Here is a 16,447-nt window from a genome sequence, read left to right on the forward strand (position 1 = left end):
TAGTTCTTTTTCTGGAGTTTTCTCCTGTTCTTTCATTTCAGATGCATTTCTTTGCTTCCTTGTTTTGGCTGGTGTTTGTTTCTATGTATTAGGTAGATCTGCTATGTCTCTCAGTCTTGGCCAGGTGGAGCTCATCAGGCAAATCAGATTCAGATTTGGCTGGAGGGGTAGGGCTCGACACAGGAAAGATGGCATCTGCCTGCCAACTGCATGAAAGGAAGATTCCACACAGGGAAATTGGCAACTGTCCACCAGGCCTCTCTTTGAAGACACACACCTCAGTCTGCTCCCCGTATGCCTCCAATGCTCCTCCAAGTCACTGTCTCACCGCTGGAGCATAAGGTAAGTGCCTGTGAGTGAGTCGGTGCGCGAGCCGTTAAAGAGGATGTCTGGGTTTCCTGCAGCCTTCCGTTCTACCTGGAAGGTTGGAATCCCCACTGTTTTTCACAGCTAAATGTTGTGGGGCCTCCTCTTTCCGGTACCAGTACTTCAGGTTGGGGAGCCTGATGTGGTTTTGGGGTCCCTTGATCGTCTGGGGGGTGGAACTCCACAGCTGATATCCCTCCTGATTATCAACCACCGCACAGAGGTTTGGGGCCAGCCCGTTTTACCTCTCCACCCCTCCTACCAGTCTCGTCGCGGCTTCTTTATATCCTTAGTTATAAAAGTTATGTTCAGGTAGACTTCAGATGGTTCTCTAGGGTGATTGTTCCATAATTTCTTTGTAATTTTAATGTGTTCACAGAAGGAAACAGGCACAGTGTTTATCTACTCTGCCATCTTGGATCTCTAAACTGTACACTTTCAATGAGCAGATTGTATAATACATAAATGATAATTCAATGAAGTTGTTTAAAAATCCACCTCCCAGACCCCATATGTAGATACAGTCTTACGAGTCCCATGAAGCTGGTCCAGTAACTTACCTGGGTGTGGGGACAGAGTCCCAGAGAGCAGTTTCCAGGCTCTTGGCCTCACTTGGAAAGGTGCTGGCTTGGTTATCAGATGGCCATCCGCTGTTACCATTTAACCATCATCCACTAATATAACTGCTGTGGCTACTACGCTAGCGGGTTGGTTGGTTGGCAGAGAAGCGGATGGCAGATTGTGGATCATGTGGATCCTGCTTCCTGTATCTCCAACCCAGCCGCCGTTGAGAATATAGTGATATGAAGCCCCTATCCATGGCTCCATTGGTGTCCATTTTTGGCCTCACCATATCCTGTGTTCTTGTGCGCGGAGCAGGCGCTGAGTCCCTGCATGACATTGGGGCTCCCTCAACTCTTTCTACTCAGTTCCTATGTCTGCTGAGCAGGGAGTGAGGGACACAAGGACCCTTGGCTCAGCCTCCTGTGTGTGAGAAACTCTCCTCCAACAACATAGGGGGCATCTATGCCCTCCAAACCTCAGTGGGATTGTACCAGCTACATCTGAATTGAGCGAAAGCCTGTTCCCATGGTCCATGTGGGGGCCGTTATCCCTTCCGGCTGTGATGTTCTGTAATTCTGTGCTCCTTACTTCAGTGACTAAGGAATGACCCATTCTCCCTGAACTATTAATTCTCTTCTGCCACATGAGGAAAATCAGTGGTCATTTGTATAAACCAGGACAGCTCATGAAGACTGCCAGGCAAGGAGCAGCCACAACCTCCTCCAGAATGTATGCCAATGGCTAAGCAACCCTAGAGATTCTTTCATTCATTCACTCAGTCAACAGTCATGCCTGGGCAGGCTTTGTGCCAGGCTCTGGGAATATAAAACTAAACCAGTTACAGCCCCTGTCCTAGCTTGCAGCCCAGGGAGGAAGAATGAGAAGGAAACAAAAGAATGGCAATGCTATGTGAGATGCAAAGCGTCTCTAGCCCAGGTAGACAAAGAGTGATTTGGGAATACAGAGAAGGAAACCACTACTTCAGTGTGGTGGTGTGGTGTGGTCAGTAGAGGCTTCTTGGAGCAGGTGGTCAACTAGAGCCTTGATGAGTGTGTTATCAGGTAAAGAAGAGAGAAGGACGAAGAGACAGTGGAAACAGCCAAGGCATAGTCAGAAAGGTTGGGGAAAGGCTTTATGTGGTAGGAACAGTGCACAGAAGGCTGGAGAGCAAAGCCAGAACCTGGCCAAAGAGGCTGTTTCCTTTATGTTGGACCTTGACTTCCTGCATCAAAATCAATAGGACTCAGCCAAACCCACGAAGAGGTGGTGGTGGTAGTGAAGCATGGGCTCAGGAATCTGCCGTTTCTGCTAGCTGTGATAGGGAGTCTTCTAGCATGTTCCCTGTGTTAGTTTCCTAGGGCGGCTGTAACAATCCAATGGTCTTAAAACAACAGAAATTTATTCCTTTATGGTTCTGGAGACTAGAAGTCCAAAATCAAGGAGTTGGCATGGCTATGTTCCCTCTAAAGTTCTAGAGAAGAATTTGTTCTAGGGAGAATGCCTCTCTCCTAACTTCTGGTGGCATCTGGCAATCCTTGGCATTCCTTGGCCTATATCCTCATCAGTCCAATTTCTGTCTCTGTCTTTCCTATGTGTGTGTCACTGTGTCTGCACGTGGCCTTCTTATAAGGACATTAGTCATTGGATTGAGGGCCCACTCTAACCCAGTATGATCTAACCTTAACTTGATTTACATCTTACATCTCAGCTTACATCTGCGAAGACCTTATTTCCAAATAAGGTAACATGCACAGGTATTGGGAGTTAGGACTTCAATATATCTTTTTTTTGGAGGGAGAAAGATTTAGTTAACCAGTCCCCAATAATCCCTGTCTCCTAGTATTCATGACCTTGTGTAATCCCCTCCTTTAGAGTATGGGCTGGATCTAGTACTGAATCCTAACCCATCAAATAATACAGCAAAGGTGATGGATGTCACTTCCATCACTGGGTTACAAAAGATGGTGACATCTGTCTTGTTAGCTGCTTCTCTCTGTTAATCCCTCAGCTTGCTTGCTTTGATGAGCAAAGGGTGTCCTCTTGAAGATGTAAGCACTTGGAAGTCGTGGAAGGATTTTCAACCAAAAGTCAGAGGATCTGATCAGATTTAGGTTCTGGAAAGATCACTTGAATAATTTGAAGAATTCCTCAGAGAAAGGATGGACAGGGAGCTGGGAGGCTGGTCAGGGAGTGGTTAATGAGGACCTAAACTACCAGGGATTTTTCACAAAGTAAATGTACCCATATTACCAGCACCCAGATTAAGAAACAGAACATTCCAGAATCCTAGCAGGCCTCCTGTACTCCCATCCAGTCATTCCCTTCCCCCACCGCCAACAAGGATAACCACTATCCGGCCAAACATTAGTTTGCCTATATTTGCATTTGAGATAGACGGAATCATAGTTTGCTTGCCTTTGTGTGTGGCTTCTTTTACTCAGCACTGTGTGTATGAGCTTTATCCACTTTGTCTCATGCAATTGTAGTTTGTTCCTTTTTATTGCTCTTTAGTATTGCATTGGGTGAATTTATTTATCCATTTTGCTGTTGATAGACATTTGAGTAGTTTCCGGTTTGGGACAATTCTACATGGAGCTGATATCAATACACCTTCTGGTAAACATAAATGTGTGTTTCTGTTGCATAATCCCAGGAGTGGAACTGTAGGCTTTAGGGTGTGCCCATGTTTCCTTTTACTCATAGAGAAAAACCAAATGACAGAGATTAATGCATCCTAGTCTGCTCCAAATACTGTCACCTCGGGGATTTGGGCTTTGACATATGAATTAGGTGGATACAACCTTTCAGTCCACAGCACAGGGAAGTGACTGAAGCCTGGATTTGAGTCAGTTCTGGTTGTCACACACTTGTGTGGCTTGACCACGTCATTTTGCCTCTCTAGAGCTCAATTGTCCTTGTTTCCTCATCTATAAAGTGAAGGGTTGCACTAGACAGATCCAGCTGAAAAGTGCTATGATTTTGTTTTGTCCTTTTCTCAACCTCCCTGAGACAGTCCTGCAGATTAGATCGAATTGAAAGGAGAGCGTTCTCACTCACACTGTTCATAACTGAGCTTGGATGAGGCTGGCTCTCTCAGGAACCCCAGCCAGAGGGAAGTCATCCCAGGACATGAGTTTGCCCCAATTTTCTCTCAAATTGGAGGTCCCAAAGCAACTATAAGCCTGTAGATTTCTCTCTAAGAAATGTATAAGCGTATTTTAAAACTCTGAAAGGGCTATAATGATTGATCAGATAAACTGATTTCCCTGAAGCTTGCAGGGCACTGTGGTCTGTGTGATTTACATGTTAATCCTCCCAGGTGTGTATGTTGTTTTTCTGGAATATGGGGTGACTAAATTTCTGAAAAATTGAATCCAATTTGGCAAACACATATTGAACACCTACCATGTGTCAACCCCCTCCCCGCTTGAAGGGGCACAAGGCTGATGGAGATGTGCTCTCTGCCCTCTGGGACCTTACCATGTAGGGCAGGGGGAAGGCAGGGCCCACAGCTACCATGTTTCCCCAAAAATAAGACCTAGCTCAGCTCTCATGCGTCTTTTGGAGCAAAAATTAATATAAGACCCGGTATTATAAGACACAGTATTATATTATATTAGACCTGGTCTTATATTATATTAAAATAAGACCAGGTCTTATATTACTTTTTGCTCCAAAAGACGCATGAGAGCTGATGGTCTGGCTAAGTCTTATTTTCGGGGAAACACGGTATCAAGTCAAGTTGGACCAAGATGAGTGCTAGCACAGAGATAGAGAGAAAGTAGCAGGTGGTATCTGAGAGAGTGGAGGTGAATTCTGAAGAGAGGGCCCTGGGGGGCAGCTGTCTTTGACAGGAAAGTGTCATGGTCTTGGGGAGGAGGTGAAGGTGGCATTGAAAGCAGGTCTTTAAGATGGAGAAGATTTCAACAAGCGCAGCAGGTGTGTCAATTCCATCCTCAATCTGTAAGTCTCCAGATCTCCGCACATGCTACTCCCTCTGCCTGGAATGCCCTCTCCTTCCCTCCCGGCTGAGTTTGTTGAGGTTCTGTGTATTCTTACATGACATTTCCCTTTTTCGCTTAAGCTAGCTTAAGAATTTATTGTTATTATCTGTCAATTTGGAAAGACTTTGATTGATTCCCACTAAAGTACACAGAACTTAAAAACTCCCTAAGTTTTCGTAGCATGTATATTTATAGACTAGGAGGCAGTCGTGATGTTGAATGCTGCATGTACCTGATCTGACTTTAAGCCCGTGCTCTTAACCTTACACTATCCTTTGTCCCTAGTGGAGAACACCTGTAAATCCGAGGTTATAAGCTTGGAATGTCAGACCGCAGCAGTTAGCCTGGGTTTGGAGGATCAGAGAGAATCTGAGCAGATGGAACCAGCAAAGGGCTCCCTGGCCCGTTAAATCCCCACCACCGCCTCCTCAGTTGATCCAGCTGAGAGGCCTGATGTGGTGCAGACACCTCACTCCTGTTTTCTGTCTCAGCAAATTTTGGTTGTGACATTAGGATGGAGCCTCTAGTCCCTTATGTTGCACAGATATTTTTAATCCATAAGGGAACAGGCCAGCATGGCTGCTCCAGGCAGTGGTCGGAGGGGGCGGGGCCACGAGCCGTGCAGGAACCTCTTGAGCTGGAGAAGCTGCAGGATTTGGCAGGGAATGTGTGGCTCAGCATCTCCCGATGAGGTCTGCACACAGGTGGTGGGGACGTGCCAGTGCCCACGACCTGGACAATCTCCCCTTTCTTCCCTGGGGACTAAGGTGAGACAAAGTGCTAGGGTGAGCTTCCCTGCTTGTGGGATGGTCCCAGACACTCTGCACTTCACCCACTGCCTCCAGCCTCCACAATAATCTCCTTCAGTCTATACTGTACCTCTGCTGGATGGGCTGCACTATGCACGAGGCTAGGGGCGAATGGGGTACCCTGTACCAGACCGCCTGGGTTTGAATCCTGTCCCTGCCTCTTACCAGCTGTGTGAATGTGGGCAAAGCGCTAACTGCTCTGTGCCTCAATATCCCCATCTGTAAAATGGGGATCATATGAATATCTTCCTCCTGGAGCTGCTGAGAGGATCAAATGAGACAATGTGTGGAAAGTGCTTACAAGGAAGGTTCCTGGCACACACTCCATAAATGCCAGCTGTTAGTAGTAGGTGGGTGTTACTATTTTGTCTACTTTACAGGGAGGGCTCTGAGGCACAGAGAAAGCAAGAGGCCTGCCAAGGTCATTCAGCTAGACGGCAGTTGTTCTAGGTTGGGTTCCCCCTGAGCAGACCCTGAGGTAAGGACTGCTGGATGAAAGCAGTACTCCCAGGGGGACTGGGGTGGGATGGGAAAAGCCAGGCAGGGACGGGCAGGAAGCTGAGTCAGGTGCAACTTCGGGCCGAATCCTGCAGTGGGTAGGCTCCCTCTGATCCTGCAGCGGAACTCCGAGGTGCCAGTTATGCCTCAGAGTGTCCTTGTCAGAGGTAAGGATGCCGTGCTGTCAAGTTCCTGCTCCCTCGGACAGTCTGGCCAAGGCCACCCTGGGGGGACACAAACTCCTAGGCACTTCCAGCAATATGGTCATTTGGGCAAAGTGGCCCCAGTAGCCCTGAGGCAGTCATCCCAGAGTCACAGGTGCTTGCAGTTAGAAGCAGAAACATCCACATTAGTGCCAGGGTGGGGGGCGGGGGGACGTGTGTGTGCAGGATCTGGGGATCTGGCTGGAGCACCAGTGCTGTCCTAGTTCATGGTGGAAGCAGGACCCCAATCTATCCCTTCTGGGCTTAAGTTCTGTACGCCTCATGCCCCTCCAGCCCTTAAAAGACCTAATCCAGCAAGACATGACCAAGACACGGTCCTGCTATGTTTGCCTTTTGGGGGCTATCAACTGGCTCCCCCTCCCATTTTGGTGGCAATATTGAAACAAGACGACTACCCCCATGCTGAAAACAAAAGGAGGCCCTCTCCTCAATCTGCTCCTTGTCTTTGGAAATTTGTGGCAACCATTTCAGTTTAAACATATGACAATTACATCGTTAAGAGTTCCGATGCTGAATTAATTACCCAGTGGAAAAGGGATCAATTGTGTAAATATATCATTTATGTAATGAGTCCTGGCTGTGATTTAGATGTCCAGATTGGGTTTTCTTCCAGCTTCTGTCCTGAAAACAAGTCTACCTTTGGGACAGGGCCAAACAAAGAGCCTCGATTAGGTCCGAATCCGGAGCATTAAGTGGCCCAAATAGACAGGTGGGGGGCAGGTGAAACAGGGGGCTGAGAATTGTGGGAAAATTGGAGCAATTTGCCAAAATGAGCCAGATTCCTCCTATTATTCTTCATGTCTCTGCAGAAAATGACTCTTTAGAAAGAGGGAGTGGAAGTTAAACATCCCCTTAAATGACACTTCAGGTACAGCCCATTCCACCCCCCTCCACCAGACACCATAGTCCAATTGTGACAGCCTTTCCTGGAAAAGGAGCCACCGTTGGGTTTCCAGAAGCGGCAGAGGCCCCCCAAACATTTACCATCCTTGGAACCGTCAGGGCTGGCCAGCCAGCGTGAAGCCAGCCAGCCTTCCAGCCAAGGCGTTAGGCGGTGTCCTCTGGGGGAGAAGCAATCACTGCTTTAAGAAATTTTAAACCATTTACCACTCTTTATTGAGCACCCACTTTGTGTTCCTGTGTCGCTCCCGCCTTCCCCTGAGTCCTGCAGGCTGACTGGGGCCTCTCTCCTCTATCCTCTCACCACACAGGCTTTATTCATCTCTTATGGCACTGCACACAGCCCCATGGCTGTCCCCAGGATGCCTGAGCGCTGGAAGGGACCTGATCATCCAGTCTCCAGGGCCTGCAGGGTGCCCAGCACTTAGGGGACCCTCAAACCTGTTTGCAGAATGTTACCCAGCCTCAGGGAGCTTGGAGTCGAGAGAAGGGCTTCTCTGCATAGCCTTCTCAACCAGGTGTCCACCACCCCCACATCTTACAAAGAGACCCCCTTCTCTGACATACAACCCCAGGCACTGGGCTTTCTCTGGTCTCTTCCTTCCTTCTCCTCTGCATAGTGAACTATGCTGCCCCTGCAGTCGTGAATCAGTGTAGTGGAAAATGAGTGAGCTGACTTGAGTTCCAACCCCAGCTCTGATCCTCAGAGGTGGGGGGCAGGACGGGGGCCCCTGGAGGAGGCATGTAAGGTTTTCGCCTCCTCAGACTCAGTTTCCTGATTTGAATAACTAATCTGTGATCCCAAACTCCCTGCCAGCCCAGCTCCTCCTGGGTGGGATGTATCCAAGACACCCATCCTGGGGGAAAGAGGTAGGAGACTCATGCTGGAGTTTAGAGGGTGAAACCTGGAACAGAAATGGTCCAGGAAGCCTTGGCCTTGGGGAAAATGAGTTTGGAGGGGAGCAATTATGCATCAAATGCCATGTATTTGTCAGGAATCTGTTGCTTCCTTGATGTTTTATTGCTCCCACTGACATGTGTGATGGAAATGAAATTTCATGTATGGGGAGGAAGTGAAATTTACTCCTGCTTGTATCTTAACGGGGGAATAAAGTGTGAATTAAACAATGAAGATGACATATAGTTGACGTATGATCTGCAGAAGGAGTATTACTCACTAACATGTGATTTTACAGTTTACAGTAACGGAGCACCTGGCAATAAAGACAGGCACAGTTCACACATTTTCCATTATTTAAAAATAGCAAAAAATGTGTCACTATTAAGTAATACAAGAAAACTTCACTTTTAATAGCACAACGTAGGAATTGTACCAGTAAATGCTCTGTTGAGTAACTCAGCTGATGAATAACAGGTACAGACAGGGGAACAGGAGATACCATGTTTCCCCGAAAATAAGACTGGGTCTTATATTGATTTTTGCTCCAAAAGACACATTAGGACATATTTTCAGGGGATGTTTTATTTTTTCATGTACAACAAGCTACATTTATTCAAATATAGTCATGTTATCTTCTTCTGGAACATCGTCATAACGTACTAAATGCGTCCGTCTGGCTGACGTTCTTAATGGGGCTTATTTTTGGGAGTAGGTCTTATTTTCGGGAAAACACGGTAGGAGAATGGGAGAAGACACGTCTTCTCCCTAATCTTGAAAGTGAGATGGGTAAGGAATGTGGGAAGGCAAAATCATAATAGGAGCTGCTTACTGAATTCTTCTGTGCTAGGCTCTGTACTGAACTTGACCTTGATCCTAAACCTCAAAGTAACCCTACTTTAACTCAAGTTTCTAAGACCTCACCAAAGGTCGCACAGCAAATACCCAGTAAATCCAGCATTTGAACCCAGGTCACTCTGACTTCGAGGGTTGTTTCTTTCTTGTCAGCAGATATTCAACAGGCAGGGAGGAAAATAGAAGACAAATGTTCACTCAAAACAGGGAAGATAGAGGTACAGCTTGAAGGAAGGTTTCGTGAATGCAGGAAGGAAGGCGAGGCAGAAGGAGTTTAGGAGAGATCAAAGGTCGTCAGATTCAAGAGGGAGGAAATGGGAACCACAAGGAAGTACATGGAAAATTCTGAAGAAAGGAGGCTGGTGTGAACATACAGCTGAGTTATGTGCCTTTCAGAAAGACTGCCTTTAGTTCAGGACTTAGTTTATGAAGAAGAAACCATGGTCAATTGAGCCTGTACTACTTCATGAAAGAAACGGATTCTGTAAATTGAGTGTCTGTATATCAAGCCCAGAAATTTTGCATTGACTTTTACTAACAAATTGGAAGTTTGTTCCTTTTCAAAAGATATATGGCCTCAATATGCAACTAAAAGATGCCTATGAATATAGAAAAATAATCAGAAATTTTTTGCCATAAATGTGATAAAAAGTTCATATTCTTAATGTTTAAAAAGCATTTATACATCATTCCAAAAATATTTAACCGATACAGAAACCTAAGCAAAGAATGTAATGTTATTTTAGCAAATCATGAACATAATGAACAGATAATCTCTATCAATCAATTAAATGCAATTTAAAACATAGATGAAATTCCTTTTAATTAATAAATGAGCAAAACTAAGGTAAAAAGATAATCCTCACTGCTGGTAAGGATGAAGAGAGAGATTCTTACATCAGTAAGGAGAGGGTAAACCAGTATAAGTTTTGTAGAAAGTAATTTGCCAATATGGATCAAGAGCTTTAAAAATGTTTAAACAGACAGATTCCTTTTAAAATATATCCTAAAAAAATAGTTGTGAGTTTAAACACATACATATACCCACAAACACAGAGATACACATTCCATTGTTATGGGTAATACAGTAGGACCTATTTATATAAGCAAATGGTTAAATAAATTGAGGTATAAGCAAACAGAATGGAATGTTACATAAGCAGTCAAAAATGGTGTTTTTGAAGTAAGTCTCTTTAGTGACAAAGAAAAGTACTCACAATATAATTTTAACCAAAAAATATTATGTTACAAAGCATAGTACGGACACAAAATTTTAATAACACTATGTATATGTGTATCGGAAAAAAATCCTTGAGAAATATAAAAAAACCTTTCACAGTCCATTTTTCAATGATGGGAGTATGGGTACTTTTAGTTTATTCTTTGTACATTTGTAATTTTCAAATTCTCTATGTTAAGCACATATTATTTTTATAACCAGAAACAATTTTACAATTTTTTTAAAACAGCAAAGTACATTTTGAAATAAAGCATTTAAAGGAAAGTATTTTGAGGATAAAGTATTAGGGCTATTTGTAATAAATCACAAAACGAACACACAAAAGAGTTAGCGTGGGTTTCTATTGAACATCGATTTGCTTTGAAATCTAAGGACAAAATGACTGTAGTTCGTTTGAAAGAATAATAGTAGATTGGAAATTCACTTAAGGTTGAAGCCGATGGTTAAGAATAAATTAAACTGGTGGTGGCCTGACAAGACCAGCCAGCTCAGTTAGATAGCAAGTCTACCCACTGCAGAGTTTATCTGAGTGTTGGACTAACCAAAAGTCGGTGGACATGTGTGTGGAATATTTATTGTTTTGGTGGCACGGTTGTTCCTAGCTAAATAAATGTACAATGAGTTTTAGGATTTGGCTCACTTTAAAACCGGTGACCTGATGGTCTTCTTTTTTTTTTTTTTTCAGTAAGTTGAAGTGAATGGAGTTCTTTTTTGTTTTGTTTTGTTTTTGGCAGAAGCAAGAACGAGAACGTTGTTTTATTTCATTTTGATTTAACTTGAAAGAACAATAAGGAAGAAGAATGGCATGGTGTCTGTCCTATTGTTCCCGAGCTGGTGGATTGCTATGAAGCACTGAGAGGAGAGAGGTTGAGGCCCAAAAGTGAGGGAACTGTTTTCACACAGAATTTGAGAGACTCTAGGCTCGAGCTCGGGCCCTCGGGAGGAGGCCAGTCTTGTATCTGCTTTCAGAGGTGACATCCAGCACCTCCTGGCACAGGCTCACGGTGGGTCCCAACAGAAGTGGCAGTGGGATTAGGGGGAGAGAATTCTTTGGAAGGACATGGGGCAAATAAAGAAGGGATAGGAAGTTGGAGACCTGGCTCAGAAATAAGCAGGGACCAAAGGAGTCTAGCCAGAAGTAAGCACCAAGTCCTGCCAGAAGAACTTTCTAGTCGGGGCATGGCTGCTGCAGAAGACCCAGCACAGGGCCTCACCAGTATGGTCACCGCCTCTACCAGTAAGTGTCCTACTGCCTCCCAAAGTCCTGGCAGGAACATCTGGTTGATCGAGCGCATGTCCATGCCACATTCGAGCTGTGTTTGCTAGAATGGGAGGATGAGAGGTTTGCCCTACCTCCGTAGCTTCTACAGCAAAAGCAATACTCGGTCTCTCTCCTATGAGATCTCGCGATGCTGGGTGACTCATGTATGGGGCTGGCATTCCCGTGTTGAGTGGCCAAACACAGCAAATGTTTTTTGTACAACCTCACAGTAGCGTAGGGAGAAATAAAGGAGAAAATGAACATGACCACTTGGCACAGAGCCTGGAACAAAATATGGGCTCATTACTGTCTGCCATGATGATTATTAGGATATTTATTATTATTTTAATAATTATTGCACATGAGACCCAGACTTGGCTGATTGGATGATCCTGCCAGGAACTCTGACTCCTGGGAAACTGATACAAGTTTTGTACAAAGGCATTCGGGACAGTGCTGCTTAATAGAATTCTAATGTGACAGCTTTTGCATAGAAAACATTCCATGCAGACGAGGATTAATACGTATCTAATTAATAACCAATATCAGTAACCATGCGCACTGAGCTCCCCAGAATGGCTGTGTGGATGTCTTTGGATCCTCAGATTATTCTGGAAGAAGAGGTATTTGGGGCAGAGGCTGCTGGAGGCCTCCCCCAACATCTTCTCCCCTCTTCCTGGTAACAGTCCCCAGTTTGTAGGTGGGCACTTCACTACGTGGAATAAAGGACTTTCTTTCAGTGAGGAGTGGCCATGCTATTAGATGTTAGCCAACCCACTCTAAGCTGAACTATTGTAAACATCTCTGAGAACTCTGCATAAGGCTTCTGTTCCGTGTAGCCAAATTCATCCTACCCAGCACAGCCTTGGCATCTTCTCTAGTTAATGGTTGGGAAAGTTGGAGCTCTGAGGGACTGAGCAATGTGTTTGGAGCCCTGTGGTGAGTCGGTGAAATTGTGGGTGGGCAATGAGGTCAGGTCCTCTCCTCTCTGAGAACCAGCCTCTCTTCCACATGCCATGCCATCCTGCCTTTAAAAAAAAAATCAACATGCTTGTGGTAGAATTTGCATGCCATAAAAATGTATCAATTTAAAGAGTACGGTTCGAGAAGTTTTGTCAAATGCATATACCCTCAATCAAGAGAGAGAGCATTTTGGGGTGGCTGGTTGGTTAGCTCAGTTGGTTAGACCAAGGTTGCCAGTTCGATCCCTGTATGGGCCACTGTGAGTTGTGCCCTCTTTAAAAAAAAATAATAAAATAAAATAATAATAATAATAAATTAATTAATTTAAAAAAAAAGAGAGAGAGAGAGAACATTTCCATTTCCCCAGAAAGTTCCCAGATGCTTCTCTGCAGTCACCCTCCCGCCCCCAGCCTCAGGCAACCAGTCACTTGCTTTCTGTCACTATATATTAGTTTTACCCATTCTAGAATTTTATATGATTGGACTCATAGGATATCTACTCTTTTGTGTCTGGCTTCTTTGGCTCAGTACGTTGTGGGGCTTGAGCTACATTATTGCCGGGATTAGGAGTTCATTCCTTTTTCTTGCTGATTAGGAGAGCATTGTAGAGATCTAGCACTATTTGTTTATCTAGTCACCTGTTGAACCAGATTTGGGTTGTTCCCAGTTTAGGGCTGCCACGGACATTTTTGTGCAAGTCTTTGTGTGGACTTGCGTGGCACACAGGGTTATATTTAAGTTTATATAAAACTGCCCAACAGTTTTCTAAAGTGTTTCATGATGTTTTCCCTTTTTAAAAACTGATTTTGAAAATCTAAGCTTTAAAGAAGTTACTTTTGAAATTCCTGAGTTATTTAGATGAGGGTGATCTGCTGTGGGACACACAGTCCCTTAGATCCCAAAGATCAGGTTTGAAACCTGCCATGGGCTGAATGCTCTGTACCCCCAACTCCATATGTTAAAGTCCTACCCCACAATGGGGTGGTATTTGAAGATGGGGCCTTTGGGAGGGAATTAGATGTGGGTGAGATTGTGAGGGTGGAGCCCCAGTGATGGGATTAGTGCCCTTCTATGGTGGTTAAGAGAGCAGAGCGCTCTGTCTGCCACAGAGGACACAGATAGAAGACAGCTGTCTGTGAGCCGGAAGCACGCTCTCAGAGCCATGGGAACCCTGAGCTCACCTCAACCTCCAGAAGGGTGAGAAATAAATTTCTGTTGTTTAAGTCGCCCAGTCTATGGTATTTCATTGTAGCAGCCCAAGCTAAGACATAATCCTTGTTCAGCTTCTAACTGTATCTTTGAGTGAGTTATGTAACCTCAGTAAGAATTAACTCCTCTAGCTCTCACATGACCAATAACAATAATGATATCCACGGCACCCGGTCGTTGTTAGGATTAAGTAAGATACTATTTGTGGAAATGCCAGGCACGTGAGCGTTGCTTGTTGTCTTGACATTAGCTTTATGATGAGGGAATTTTACTGGAGAATAAGGTATCTTTTGTGCCCTACAGTCAGAGAACAATCTATCATCACATTTTATAAGTTGTAGAAATCAGTCCTTTCAAATGGATTTGCTTCAACAGTTCATATTAGAATTGTTGACACTTTTTGGACTCGTCGTAGTCTAGATGGCCACGTGTAACTCAGCAGATGGGAAGGCTGTTGACAACATTAATTGTTTCATAAATAGTGTCAGGATGGAATTTGTTTTCCCCTTTGGCTTCAACCAAGTTACTGCAAAACCAATACTGTGCCATATGTTTATACTTTTCTTGGCACATAAACCAGATATTTTACAGACAGGGATAGGTAATAAAAGGCGAGTATTCACTCAAGTCACATGTTTGATTCTCTATCAAAGGAAAACAGCCATAACCATCCCAATTCCACTGAAATTTTATCAGAATTAGTTATAAATCTCAGACATCAGAGACAGCACCTTAAATAGAAATGGCTACAGAACTAAGGAAACTGCCCCCACTTTTGTAGGTGGTAGATATGTGGAATCAAATTCTGAACCTGTGCCCCATTTTCTCACTGGCCTTCAATATAGCAAATAAATTAGGTGAAATAAATTTGGCATTAATAAGAATGACCAAAGAATTGTCACTAAGGGTAAATTTGGTGACTTGATGGAATTTTTAAAAGATGGATTGTTCTGAGTCGAAGACCCCGAGGTGGCCTGGCTGGTCTCCCCACTGACCTGTGGTCATTGGCCAGCACAGAAAAGTAGCATCATGCTCACATTCACCCCAAGTCTGGTTGTTCCCCAATAATCAGAGAGTGAGAAAGAGAGATTGGTTCTGCCTGAGCGAGTGCCCTGGGAGAGTGTGGGATCCAAGGCCTGACTTTACTCTTCCCTCCAAAGTCTCATTTCTATGCCCTTCTAGGAGTATGGCTCCACGACTTCAAGTTTTGTTCTCATACCACTGGCTCCTCAACGCCAACCATTTTGTGATGACACTGTGCCCTGAAGCCAGAGGAAAACCCCGGTACTAGGCCTGGCTGGCTGGGATATGACATGTCAGTCTCCCAAGTGGCAGGTAAATGTGGCACATATGCTACACTTGAGGCTGATCTAAGGCACTTCCAGGGTGATTCTGCCTAGAAGGGCGGCCGCACTCTCCCCACAATTCGCAGGCCCAGTCCAACCCAGCCTTGGTCCGGAGCCTCCGCAGTGACCCCAAGTCCCCGCCCCCATCTCCTCTAAGGGCAGGCTAGGGGCCTTCTCTGTGTCGGGGTGATGTTCATTCTGAGAGAAGGAGCTTTGGAGCTGGAAGAGCCCTCACATGTTATCACTGTGCTGTTTTCTTCAGCAGTAACTCTCCGTTTTACCCAGGCCGACACAGAACCACAGCAGATGAAACAGATAAGAGAGGGATCGCCCCAGGGCAGCTGGGCGGGGAGGGGGGGCGTGGCTGGTGATCCAAGCAAACTGACCGCTTAAGAAAATGTGCCTGCGGCTTCACATGTCTGACATTTGTAAGTAGAATACGGAGCAACTGCAAACATGTAATGTTTTTTTTTAATCTTTTTTTTCCTTCCCCTTCTTCCGCCACCCCTTCCCCCCCATGCCAGTTCAAACTGCCGTCAGCTCCCTGGCCTATGCTGATGCTGGTATTATGAGCCTCCCTGCCCTGCCACTGAGGCAGTGGGTCGCTGGTTGGTCGTCAGTCGCTCACAGCAGTTCATGGCAGCTCCCGCCAGCAGCCGGCGACTCACGCCGGCCACCGCCGCTCATGGCAGCACAGGGTAGCCGGCCGCTGCACACGCCAACCTCTGGCTGCTCAGGGCAGCCCAGCTCCCGGGAGAGCCGTTGTTCACAATCTTAGCTGTAGAGGGCGCAGCTCACTGGCCCATGTGGGAATCGAACCGGCGACCTCGGTGTTAGGAACCCAGGGCTCCAACCGCCTGAGCCACTAGGCCAGCACAAACATTTAATTTTTTTTATGGAAGAAATTACCAGAAACTATTGACAGTGTTTCCCTTTGTGGGAGGGGTTGGGGGAATGGTTGGTTTTCACATGTTTAAAATGTGCTTTCATTTAAGAGGCGGCAGAGCATAATGGTTGCACTAAGGGCACTAGAGACTGATTGCTGGGTCTGAAACCCGGTTCTGCCCCTCCTTCCCTGGGGAAACTCGGGCATGTCCATCACAGTCCCTGAGCTTCCGTTTCCTGTCTGTGAGCAGGGAAAATGACCGTGTCTGCCTTACACAGTTTTTGTATACTGAGAACCACATACGTGCTCTCTAAATATCAGCTACTTCGTGCTTCTACTTGACCTCTCTGAGTATACCTACTCCGTTTATTTTAAAAAGGTCTATATGTGTTATCTGTGAGATAAGATTATTGAATTTTCTTCT

General features: G+C 45.3%; 1 long non-coding RNA gene across 1 annotated transcript; it reads left to right on the top strand.

Annotated features, from left to right (window-relative positions):
* Nucleotides 1–98: 98 nt before the first annotated feature.
* On the top strand, nucleotides 99–15,802 carry LOC117036026 (uncharacterized). Its single transcript, XR_004425313.1, has 3 exons — nucleotides 99–342; nucleotides 14,974–15,126; nucleotides 15,662–15,802. It is a non-coding gene; the product is annotated as an uncharacterized LOC117036026 (long non-coding RNA).
* Nucleotides 15,803–16,447: the final 645 nt, after the last annotated feature.

This window comes from Rhinolophus ferrumequinum, chromosome 16, assembly GCF_004115265.2.
Source record: "Rhinolophus ferrumequinum isolate MPI-CBG mRhiFer1 chromosome 16, mRhiFer1_v1.p, whole genome shotgun sequence".
NCBI classification, from domain to species: Eukaryota; Metazoa; Chordata; class Mammalia; order Chiroptera; family Rhinolophidae; genus Rhinolophus; species Rhinolophus ferrumequinum.